Genomic DNA, 13508 nt, shown 5'->3' with positions numbered 1-13508 from the left:
ATTACCTGTAAAATAAATCCTAACCTAAGTTACAATTAAACCTTACACTACACTATCATTAAATTAATTAAATAAATTAGTTACAAATAACTACAATTAAATTAAATAAACTAACTAAAGTACAAAAAATAAAAAAAGCTAAGTTACAAAAAATAAAAAAAATAAGTTACAAACATTTTTTAAGCTACTTACACCTAATCTAAGTCCCGTAATAAAATAACAAAGCCCCCCCAAAATAAAAAAATGCCCTACCCTATTCTAAATTACCAGCTCTTTTACCTTATCATCCCTTTAAAGGGCCTTTTGAGGGGCATGCCCCAAAGAATTCTGCTCTTTTGCCTGTAAAATAAAAATACAACCTCCCCCCAACATTAAAACCCACCACCCACATACCCCTAATCTAACCCAAACCCCCCTTAAATAAACCTAACACTACCCCCCTGAAGATCATCCTACCTTGAGTCGTCTTCAGCCAGCCGACCACCGATGGAACCGAAGAGGAGATCCGGAGCGGCAGAAGTCATCATCCAGGCGGCGCTGAAGAAGTCTTCCATCCGATGAAGTCATCATCCAGGCGGCGCTGAAGAAGTCTTCCATCCGATAGAAGTCTTCATCCAGGCGGTGTCTTCAATCTTCATCCATCCGGAGCGGAGCCATCTTCAGACGAGCCGACGCGGAGCCATCCTCTTCTTCCCGACGACTAACGACAAATGGATATTCCTTTAAGGGACGTCATCCAAGATGGCGTCCCTTCAATTCCGATTGGCTGATAGGATTCTATCAGCCAATCGGAATTAAGGTAGGAAAAATCTGATTGGCTGATTGAATCAGCCAATCAGATTGAAGTTCAATCCGATTGGCTGATCCAATCAGCCAATCAGATTGAGCTCGCATTCTATTGGCTGTTCCGATCAGCCAATAGAATGCGAGCTCAATCTGATGACGTCCCTTAATGGAGCCTTCATTCGTCGGTAGTTTGTCGGTAAAGAAGGATGTTTCCGCGTCGGCGGGATGAAGATTGAAGACCCCGCTTGGAAGATGACATCGCCCGGATAGAAGACTTCTTCAGCGCCTCTTGGAAGATGACATCGCCCGGATGGAAGACTTCTTCAGCGCCGCTTGGAGGATCACTTCATCGGATGGAAGACTTCTTCAGCGCCACTTGGAGGATCACTTCATCGGATGGAAGATTTCTTCAGCGCCGCTTGGAGGATAACTTCTGCCGCTCCGGGTCTCCTCTTCGGTTCCATCGCTGCTCGGCTGAGTGAAGACGACTCAAGGTAGGATGATCTTCAGGGGATTAGTGTTAGGTTATTTTAAGGGGGGTTTGGGCTAGATTAGGGGTATGTGGGTGGTGTGGGTGGTGGGTTTTAATGTTGGGGGGGGGTTGTATTTTTCTTTTACAGGCAAAAGAGCTGAATTCTTTGGGGCATGCCCCACAAAAGGCCCTTTTAAGGGCTGGTAAGGTAAAAGAGCTTTGAACTTTTTTAATTTAGAATAGGGTAGGGCATTTTTTTTATTTTGGGGGGGTTTGTTATTTTATTAGGGGGCTTAGATTAGGTGTAAGTAGCTTAAAATTGTTGTAATATTTTTTAAATGTAACCTATTTTTTTTTATTTTTGTAACAGCTTTTTTTTTTTGTACTTTAATTAGTTAAAATAAATACAAAGTTACCTGTTAAATAAATATAAATCCTAAAATAGCTACAATGTAATTATTAATTACATTGTAGCTATCTTAGGGTTTATTTTACAGGTAAGTATTTAGTTTTAAATAGGAATAATTTATTAAAGTATAGTGTAGTGTTAGGTGTAATTGTAACTTAGGTTAGTTTTTATTTTACAGGTAAATTTCTCTTTATTTTAGCTAGGTAAGCTATTAAATAGTTAATAACTATTTAATAGCTATTGTACCTAGTTAAAATAAATTGAAAGATGCCTGTAAAATAAAAATAAATCCTAAGATAGCTACAATATAATTATTATTTATATTGTAGCTATATTAGGGTTTATTTTACAGGTAAGTATTTAGTTTTAAATAGGATTAATTTAGTTCATAATAGAAATATTATTTAGATTTATTTAATTCATATTTAAGTTAGGGGGGTGTTAGGGTTAGTGTTAGACTTAGGTTTAGGGGTTAATACATTTATTACAGTGGCGGCGGTGTAGTGGGGGGCAGGATAGGGGTTAATAAACTTATTATAGGTGGCGACGGTGTAGGGGGGGCAGATTAGGGGTTAATAAATTTAATATAGGTTGCGGCAGGGTCCGGGAGTGGCGGTTTAGGGGTTAATACATTTATTATAGTTGCGGCGGGGTCAGGGAGCGGCGGTTTAGGGGTTAATATGTATAGAGTAGCTTGCGGTGGGCTCCGGGAGCGGCGGTTTAGGGGTTAATACATATATTATAGTTTCGGTGGGCTCCGGGAGCGTCACTTTAGGGGTTAATATGTATAGAGTAGCTTGCGGTGGACTCCGGGAGCGGCAGTTTAGGGGGTTATAACTTTATTTAGTTGCGGCGTTGTAGGAGGGACAGATTAGTGGTGTTTAGACTCGGGGTACATGTTAGGGTGTTAGGTGCAGACATCTCCCATAGGAATCAATGGGATGTCTGGCAGCAGCGAACTTGTACTTTCGCTATGGTCAGACTCCCATTGATTCCTATGGGATCCGCCACCTCCAGGGCGGCGGTTTGAAAACCAGGTACACTGGGCCGGAAAAGTGCCGAGCGTACCTGCTAGTTTTTTGATTACTAGCAAAAGTAGTCAGATTGTGCCGTACTTGTGTGCGGAACATCTGGAGTGACGTAAGAATCGATCTGTGTCGGACTCAGTCCGGCCGATCGAAGTTTACGTCACAAAATTCTACTTTTGCCGGTCTCTAGCCTTTGATAACTAAGGCGAATCAGCCTCGCCACAAATACGCTGCGGAATTCCAGCGTATTTGAGGTTGACGGCTTGATAACTAGGCCCCTAAATCTGTAATATATGATTACTCCACATTTATTGCCTCCTTTTCATTCCTTCTCCGCCACCATACAGCTCATGTCTATCTGACAGGATACACAAACCATTGGTCAGTATGCTATTGAATTTTGTACCCTGGCGGATAGACATATATACACACATTTTTATAGTAAATCAGTCCAATTTATACAGGGCAACTTTAACTATCATAACCCCGATTTCTCCACTTTTTTTAAGTTGGTGTATCTCTATATCTTTCAGAGAGTATACTCTCTTGTAGTCTGAACAGTTCTTAATACATTTTAGTATATTGTATGATATATTAGCATATAACTGTCCTAAGACAGTGTCTTGTCCATGCCCGGGATTGAATCTGGCACTCCTGGTTTGCACTTAATAAATAAGAAAAAGACTGGATATAAAAAACTGAAAAAATCTTCAAATCATAAGCGCTAGTGAAAGCTTAAAATAGGTGACAGCAGTGCATAAAAAACTTTTCTTCTATAAGGTACGACGAGTCCACGGATTCATCCTTTACTTGTGGGATATTATCCTCCTACTAACAGGAAGTGGCAAAGAGCACCACAGCAGAGCTGTCTTTATAGCTCCTCCCTTAACTCCACCCCCAGTCATTCTCTTTGCCTACTCTAAGTACTAGGAAGAGTAAAGTGAAAGAGGTGATAAAATGTTAGTTTTTATTTTCTTCAAGCAAGAGTTTTTTATTTTAAATGGTACCGGTGTGTTCTATTTACTCTCAGGCAGCAGATGGATGAAGACTTCTGCCTGGAGGCTGATGATGTTAGCATTTGTCACTAAGATCCAGAATGGCTGAGGGGTACAAGAAACTTCAGTGTGAGGAACGTTTTCATGCAATTTTTTCTGGAGAGACTGTGGTATTCCAGAAAGGCTGACAGTATCCCCATGAGGGTAAGGGTAAGCAGTAATCCTAAGAGATATATAAGGGTATTACTAGGCTTGCATAAGGGGCTTATAAAAAATGGTTGACACTGAGTTTGGAATGTTTGTGGGCAAACGTTTTGTGAACTGGGAGTGCTGGTAACGTTTTTTGGGCAATAACGTTTTTTGGAGACTTTATTGAGGGTACACTTTGTTTTTTTTTGGGTCTCAGAACCCACATGGCTAGTTTGGAACCGCTTCATTTAGGCTGACAAAACATCGAGTGAGATGGGCGGGGCCTATTTTCGCGCCTCAGATGCGCAGTTGTATTTACAAAGCAAACAGCAAGCTCCAACTCCGGAGGGCCCTTGTGGAAGTGTTGGGCCAAATCGAAGCTTTAACCCCATTTTTCCAATCCCTGAGAGCAGGTAGGCGCCACAGCAGGGCTGTGGCGAGGTGCAGGGGGTGTTTTTTTCCGGATTTAGGCTCATTAACTATCCGGTTTTCACAATAAAGGGTTAAGTGTGTTTTTTTCTTGTGGGGCAAACTTAACTGCATAAATGGAATCTTATATAAAAAATTTGAAATGACTGGTGCATTTTAAAGCAGTTTTGCAGAACAAGTATGCTTTTTTTCTCTTAAAGGCGCAGTACCGTTTTTTAAGATTATTAATTTTTCACTAAATAAAGTGTTTTCAAGCTTGTTTGTGGTCATTACTAGCCTGTTCAACATGTCTGACATTGAGGAAAGCCAATGTTCAATGTGTTTAGAAGCCATTGTGGAACCCCCACTTAAAATGTGTCCCTCATGCACTGAAAGGGCAATAAATTGCAAAGAACATATTTTAGCTAATAAAAGTATGTCGCAGGATGACTCTCAGTCAGAAGGGAATCAGGTTATGCCATCTAATTCTCCCCAAGTGTCCCAACCATTAACGCCCGCACAAGCGACGCCAAGTACTTCTAGTGCGTCTAATTCTTTCACCCTGCAAGATATGGCCGCAGTTATGAATACTACCCTCACAGTGGTTTTATCTAAGCTGCCTGGGTTGCAGGGGAAGCGCAGTAGGTTTGGTGTGAGAGTAAATACTGAGCCCGCTGACGCTTTATTAGCCATATCCGATGTACCCTCACAATGTTCTGAGTTGGGGGTGAGGGATTTGCTGTCTGAGGGAGAGATTTCTGATTTAGGAAAGATGTTCCCTCAGACAGACTCATATATGACGGATTTTAAATTTAAACTAGAACACCTCCGCTTGTTGCTCAGGGAGGTTTTAGCGACTCTGGATGATTGTGACCCTATTGTAGTTCCAGAGAAATTGTGTAAAATGGACAGATATCTAGAGGTTCCTGCCTACACTGATATTTGTCCGGTCCCTAAGAGAATTTCGGACATTGTCACTAAGGAGTGGGATAAACCAGGTATTTGGTTTTCTCCCCCTCCTACTTTTAAGAAAATGTTTCCCATATCAGACACCATGCGGGACTCGTGGCAGACGGTCCCTAAGGTGGAGGGGGCTATTTCTACCCTGGCTAAGCGTACAACTATACCCATTGAGGACAGTTGTGCTTTCAAAGATCCTATGGATAAAAAATTAGAGGGTCTCCTAAAGAAAATATTTATTCATCAGTTTGTGCCTCTGGCCCGTGCCTGTATCCAACTTGTTCTGGTGTATCTTTTGACTCCTGTACTTGCCTTATGTCCTGACCTTTCTATTTTATCTCCCCTGTCTTAGATGAAAGATCGGACAGCTTCTCTGCTATACTGAACTTGGCTTGTTTTACGACTACTTTTCCAGATTTTCCCTGTGTTTGGTAACTGATTGGTCTGCTGTCTGGTATCTTACCCTCAGCTTATCTCTTGTTACCAGCCTTTCACAGCTGCCAAGTATCACTACTTTTCTACGTGGTATCCTGCTGCAGTACCTAAGCCCTGCAGAGGGCATCTGCCAAGCACCGGTATACTGCTCCAGTACCCAAGCCCTGCAGAGGTTGTCTGACAAGCATCAGTATCCTGCTCCAGTCCTCAAACATCAAGTGGGCACTCCAGTCCTCGGTCCTTGAAGGGAGCACTCCAGTATTTGGCCCTTGAGTGAGCACTCAAGTCTATGGCCTTTAAGTGGGCACTACAGTCTTTGGCCCTTAAGTGGGCACTCTAATCCTCGGCCTTCAAGTGGGCACTCCAGTCCTTGGTCCTAGAGTGGGCACTACTTCTGATTTCAGCTCCAGTAGGGGCATTACTGCTACCTAATCCTGTTTCCAGAATACGACTCTCTAGTTTCCTGTGTAGTAAACTTACCTTGTCTAGTTTCTCAAAAAAGCCCATTCCACTGGCCTCTTTTAGTGCTCGAGATGGAAGTCTGACACCTCTATGAACTACAAACCCATGAACGTGAACTTTGTGCACTTTGTAGAACAGTTTTCTATTGACATTTGCAATTGGAAGCACACATCATAATGCAATTGCATACCTTTGCCTGTTTCCTTTCTTTTTTTTCTTTTTTTTCCCCTTTTTTTTTGAAAATTTCAGGAAAAAAAGTATACATCCTCTTTGCCGTACAAGGCAAAAAAAAACAACAAATAGGTGAGCAAGAAAAAATACAATCATTGAGATATGATTCCCGAACATAGAGAACTCTAGCATACATGCTTTTTAGATTAGCTACGTAAATACATACTTCTAATAAATAAAGAATATTAGGACGTACTCTAAAAGTGCCTATATTGGCTAGTTCACAGTTTTTAACTCAGTATTGATTCTTGATCACAGTATCTTTACCACTATATTCCATATATTAATTCAAAGCAATATATACTCAAAATTGCAGCTCATTTTCATCCAGGAGCATGCAAGGACAATACATCACCACAAGGGCACAACAAAACAAAACAAACATAAAAAAAGGGGGGGGGAGCCACCCCAGGCCACTCCCTACTCCCCTGAGCCTCCAGGTGACCAAGATCTTGGGAACTTACCCTTTTCCAACTGCTGTTTAAACTAATCAGAGGTCTTAAAGTATGACACAGGGTAGAGACACAATCAACAACTTCCACTTAGCAAAAAAACGATGCATTTGTCTGCTATTGAAAATCCTAATATTATACTGCTCCAGTATCATCTGATACTGAGCACTTTTCAGGAACTCTGAGAACTTAGGTCCTTCACTAATTTTCCAATTTCTCAGTATCAAATTCCGTCCTATACGTATCATTGTGTTCAAAAATCGAAAGTTAGAATTACTGGCAGTATATCTAGAAAGAAATAGGATCTGCGTTAGCGAAAGTTTAATATGTGTTCCCAAAATCTTGCTACACCAGAAGTTGACTTTATGCCAGAATTGATCCACTTTAGGGCATGACCAGAAACAATGAGTTAGATCTGCTCTATCCAATATACACTTGGGGCATTTCCCTTGGGCACTGGCCCATTTGGCTAACCTAGCCGGGGATAGATAGGCCATATTCAGTAATTTAGTATGTTATTCTCCCCAACTAATGGAGACAGCAGCCTTGGCTACAAGGGTAAAGCTACTTACTATCGTCTCCCTATCCGTTTGCAGCTTCACCTTGCTCCATTTCATAATTATATTATTAATATGGGATTCCCCATGAAAATTAGTCAACAATTTGCATATCTGTGCAATATTTTTGACCCCTTCATGATATAGCTTAATTACCTGGCCCAGATTCCCTGTATCTAGCTCTATTTCAGTTTCTACTCTCAAATTCCCCACCCAGTGTCTTACTTGCAAGTAGGCATAAAAGGATGTTTTTGGCAGATTATATTTTACTCTTAAATCATCAAAGGATCGCATTACCAGAGTCTTCTCCTCATAAACCTGACCTATAGATTGGAGACCTTTATAGGCCCAAGTCGAGAAGACAGATGTATTCAGTCCTGGCGGAAAAATTGGGTTACCCAAAATGGGTAAGAACTCAAACTCGAGAAAATTCTTCTTAACTTCCAAACACATCTTCTGCCATGCACCAACTATAGCTTTGAAAGTAGAAAGCTGTGTTATACTGCTAGGCAGTTTAGCAACTGGGCAATGTAGAATCGCTTTTAGCGCAAAGGGGGCTAGTAAATTAGATTCCAGCTCATATAAAGTGACATCTTCTGACTCAGTAATCCAATCAAGTGCAAATTTACACAGAGCAGCATAATTATAGAATCTAATAATTGGACAAGCTAGGCCCCCACAAGATTTCAGAAGTGTTAGAGTTGATAATGCTATACATGGTTTCTTGCCTCTCCATATGAAATTATTAAAGATCCTATGGAGTAGGGAAATATCCCTTTTGTATAGTAATAATGGTTTGGATATAACCTATTTTACTATACTTTATTTAATCAGTCCTAGACTGATGGTAGGTACACTTAGGGAGCACTCACATTCCTTATAGGCTATATTAAGTATAGAGCAATGAGATTGTGACAGAGATACGCTGCTTAAAATATAACCTTTATTAAGATGATTACAAAATTTAAAACACACACACTTAAAAACACAAATTAGTTAAAGCTAGTAAGTAAATCATGTGTTAATCGTCAGTAAGCTTACCTAAGGTGATTTTGAATAATACACAAATCAATACAGACCTAGGGGCCAAATTATCATTATGCGAGCGGACATGATCCGATATTGCGGATCATGTCCGCTGCACATCAATAAATGCCGACAGCATACGCTGTCAGCATTTATCATTGCATCAGCAGTTCACAATATGAACTGCAGATTCGTGCCAATCGTCCGCTAGCAGGGGGTGTCAATCAACCTGATCGTATTGGATCGGGTTAATTTCTGTCGATTTCTGTCCGCTGCCTCAGAGCAGGCGGACAGGTTATGGAGCAGCGGTCTTTAGACCATACGGAACTTGATAAATATGCCCCCTAGGCTGTGGATTTTAAACCATGGCCTGTAAATAAATGTGGTTCTAAGCAAGTCTGCCCGTTAGTGAAATACACATGAGTGCAATAATTATGTTGCTAAATGGAGGTAGAATATCTCATATCCCAGAACAGCAGAGTTAAGTAATAACCTTATTGTATTGGTTGTGAAGCTTATCTGTCTGCAATATCAAAATTAGGCTTTTTAAATGCCAAGTGTTTAAATACATTCGGTTATATTCACTGCTGCCATTGAAGAGACAAATGTAACCATTCGAATATTATATGCTGTATTTTCTGGCTCCTTGCGTAACTGCTCTCATTAAAATACTGCTCATAAAACTAGCTTAATCACATCTGCTTACAAACATGAACATCTATAGATATATATAAAGCGCTACACATTCCAAAACACCTAGTTATAAGCTAACAGTGGGCACCCACATACATTTGCAGCGTGTCCACTTAGAATATTATTATCAATGTTGGTTTGTGTTAAGCAGATTTACCAGCTGCTCATTGCACATGAAAATCTACACAGATTCCCTCCTGTCCCCTGACATGTTTAGCCACTGACTGACTTTCTCAAAGGGTGAGGGTGCGGCCATGTGGCGTTTGAAATATCTAGTAAGCCCAAGCCTTAACGTGAGAAAAAAAGAAAACTACATCAAACAACAAAATATACCATGTGGATCATACCCCTGTGGATCTTTTTATATCATTTTATAAGTGAGGCACTAGCAATAGAATTATTTAATAATTGAACAAGGATTGGGCAAGGGGCAAGAAAAAGGCAGGTACTTTTGTAATATTATGTTTGATATACCTTACTGTTTTCTTATGCAATTGCTACTGTAATACTGTGCCTTAAGTGTTTAACTGGTTCCCTCTTTTGTAAAAATGCCTAATATCTTCTTATTCCTTTTTGCTGCCTTCTGTCTCTATAACAAACTACATTATTCAATTACTCCTCCCTCTCCACCTGCACTGTTCATTAGCCCATCTCTCTTAAACTCGCCTGTGTACTCACAAACTTTACCTATTCCTAAACACTCTCTCTCCCCCCTGCACCTTGTCTGCAAATCTGTATCTCATCTCATGTCACTCTCCCTCTTGCTTTTACTAACTGCTGGTGACATCTCCCCTAATCCTGGTCCCCAACAACTGCCTAGCCGTGCACATCCATGTATACCGTCCCACAGAATAAAAAAACAAAACTCTGACAACCTTACTCACATTCCTCTTGCATCAAAAGCCACTTCCCCTTTCACTTGTGCACTTTGGAACTCTCGCTCTGTTTGCGACAAACTCACTTCTATACATGACCTCTTTATCTCCCTCTCCCTCAACCTTCTGGCCCTAACAGAAACCTGGCTCTCTCCCCTAGACACAGCATCCACTGCTGCTCTGTCACATGGGGGTCTCCACTTCAGCCACACTCCTAGGTCTGGTAATAGACAAGGAGGTGGTGTAGGCATTTTACTTTCCTCTCGTTGCACCTTTCAACAAATACATCCCATCTCTTCCCTCACATTTTCCTCATTCGAAACCCACATGATTCGCTTATTCTCTCCTCTTTCTATACGTGTTGCAGTCATATACTGTCCTCCTGGCTCCTCAACTCAATTTCTAGATCACTTGGCTGCCTGGCTACCTTACTTCCTTTTCCTCAGACACCCCTTCCCTCATTCTTGGTGACTTCAACATCCCTCTTGACAATCCCACTTCCTCCTCTGCAAAAACAACTTCTTCAACTCACTTCCTCTTTCGGTTTGTCACAATGGACTGATTCTACCACTCACAAAGATGGTCACTCCCTTGACCTGATCTTTAGCTATCGATGCACCCTCTCAAACTTCACAAACTCCCCCTTTCCTCTTTCTGACCACCATCTCCTTACTTGCAACATATCATCCCTCCCTACAACTCTCCCTCCTTCTGCTCCTCACACCAAACTTCACAGAAGCATTATGTCATTAGATCAACAACAGCTTTCTAATTCCCTCAAACCTCTCCTCTCATCCTTCTCCTCCTTTTCATGCCCTGACCAATCTATCTGCCACTATAATTCCACCCTTACATCCGTCCTTGACAATCTCGCCCCTCTTACCATAGCTCGGAAATCAAACACTCATCCTCAGCCCTGGCATACTCCTCTGACACGATACCTACGCAGATTTTCCCGTACTGCTGAGCGGCACTGGAGAAAATCTTGAGCTCCTACTACTCTGCCCTTAATTTCCATAAGCAACACTATTTCTCTACTCTTATCTCTAATCTTTCTTCAAACCCAAAACGTTTGTTCTCCACTTTCAATACTCTTCTCCGCCCTCCCCCACCTCCTAATACAACTTCTCTGTCAGCTCAAGACTTTGCCAACCACTTCAATAACAAAATCGACTCCATCAGAAGTGAAATCAGCTCTCAACATAATTCCATTCTCTCACCCCCTCAAATGCTCTCAATCAACCACAACCCACATAACCTTAAACTTAGCTCATTCTCCCCTGTTACTGAGGAAGACGTTTCGGCACTTACTGCGCTCTCACCTCACTACCTGTCCCCTTGACCCTATTCCCTCACAGCTACTCCCCTCCTCTCTGCCACCCTTACCCCTATACTCACACACACTTTCAACCTCTCCCTCAGCACCGGTATATTTCCCTGTTCGCTGAAACATGCACTGGTCACACCTATCCTCAAAAAACCTTCCCTTGATCCTACCTCCCCATCCAACTACCGCCCTATTTCCCTCCTCCCTCTTGCATCAAAGCTTCTCGAAAAACTAGCTTATGCACGCCTATCCCATTTCCTTACAATAAACTCCCTCCTTGACCCATTGCAATCTGGATTTCGTCCCCATCACTCCACAGAGACAGCAATTGTTAAGGTTACCAACAACCTACTTACAGCAAAATCAAAAGGCCACTTCTCTCTGCTTATCCTCCTTGATCTGTCAACAGCCTTTGACACTGTTGACCACCCTCTCTTGCTCCAAACCCTCCAATCCTTCGGCATATGTGACATAGCCCTCTCGTGGCTCTCTTCCTACCTGTCAAACCGTACCTTTAGTGTAGCCTTCTCTTGGGCCTCCTCTGCCCCGTCACCACTTTCTGTCGGAGTACCGCAAGGCTCTGTCATTACTAGGTTCCCTAATAAAGTCCCACGGTTTACAATATCATTTGTATGCCGATGACACCCAAATCTACTTCTCTGCACCAGACCTTTTTCCTTCCTTGCTAACCCGTGTCACTAACTGTCTTTCTCACATCTCCAACTGGATGTTCTCTCACTACCTCAAGCTAAATCTCTCCAAAACTGAGCTCCTTATTTTCCCCCCTTCTTCTAAACTTTCCACCCCCAATCTCTCTATAACTGTCGACAACTCCATCATTACCCCTACCCTGCATGCCTACCCTGCATGTCTCAGGGTCACATTTGACTCAGTTCTTTCTTTCACTCCTCACATTCAGTCATTGGCTAAAGCCTGCCGCTTCCACCTTAAAAACATCTCTAAAATGAGACACTTCCTTACACAAGACACAACTAAGATTTTAATCCACTCTCTCATTCTCTCCCACCTCGATTACTGCAACTCTGTCCTCTCTGGTCTCCCCACCTACCGCCTAGCTCCTTTACAATCCATAATGAATGCCTCTGCCAGACTCATCTTCCTTACACGTCTCTCTTCATCTGCTGCACCTCTCTGCCAATCTCTTCACTGGCTTCCTCTTGCCTCTACGATCAAACACAAAATTCTCATTCTGTTATACAAAGCCCTCAACTGCACTGCTCCCCCCTATATCTCAGACCTTGTCTCCAAATACTCTCCCTCCCGTCCCCTTCGCTCTGCTCACGACCTCCTACTCTCCTCTTCTCTTGTCACCTCATCACACTCCCGTTTACAGGACTTCTCCAGACTGGCTCCTATCTTGTGGAACTCGCTGCCTTGCTCCACAAGACACTCTTCTAGTTTTAAAAGCTTCAAGTGCTCCCTAAAGACTCTACTGTTTAGGGATGCATACAACCTACGCTAACATTTCTTTATACCAGTTCTTCTTCTCCATTGCTATCCCCTGAACCCCTTTACCATGTAAGCCTAAGAGTCCAGCTGTTTGTTGATCACCTTCTCAAGAGCTGACTACAACAGTGTAACTCTTGGCAGGCCCCTCTACCCATTTGATCCCTATAATTGTTTTGTTGTACTCTGCTTTTGTTAATAGCGCTGCAGAATCTGTTGGCACTCTACAAATAACCGATAATAATAATAATAATAATAAATAATCTTGCATTAGCTGTAAACATCTGAAAAAATGTATCAATCAAAGATACAAATACATACTATACGGTCATTTATAAATTGCAATAACAAGGGTTATTTATGTACTACAGTGCAAATGCCCGAAGCTCTATGTAGTAATGACGTCACATAAATTACAGACTAGATTGCAAGAACATCTTCGTAATATAAAAAACATTACATGATCTAGAAAAAAAGAAAACAGTCACCTCAGTAGCTTATCATTTCTATAAGTACCATCATTCTAAAGTTGATGGTTTATAATGTTGTGGATTAAAAAAAAAACAGCTTGGGAATAAGAGGAGGAGATGTAGAGAAAATATTGCTGCAGAATTAAAGCAGATGGATCTATCTGCTAAATTCAGTCCAGCCCCTTGGACTAAACAAACACAATAACTAGTTCTCCTATCTCTAAGTAATCAGAAAGTATATGAATATAAACACACAGAAACTCAAT

This window comes from Bombina bombina, unplaced genomic scaffold, assembly GCF_027579735.1.
Source record: "Bombina bombina isolate aBomBom1 unplaced genomic scaffold, aBomBom1.pri scaffold_803, whole genome shotgun sequence".
Classification (NCBI taxonomy): Eukaryota; Metazoa; Chordata; class Amphibia; order Anura; family Bombinatoridae; genus Bombina; species Bombina bombina.
Note: the sequence above shows the minus strand (reverse complement) of the source record.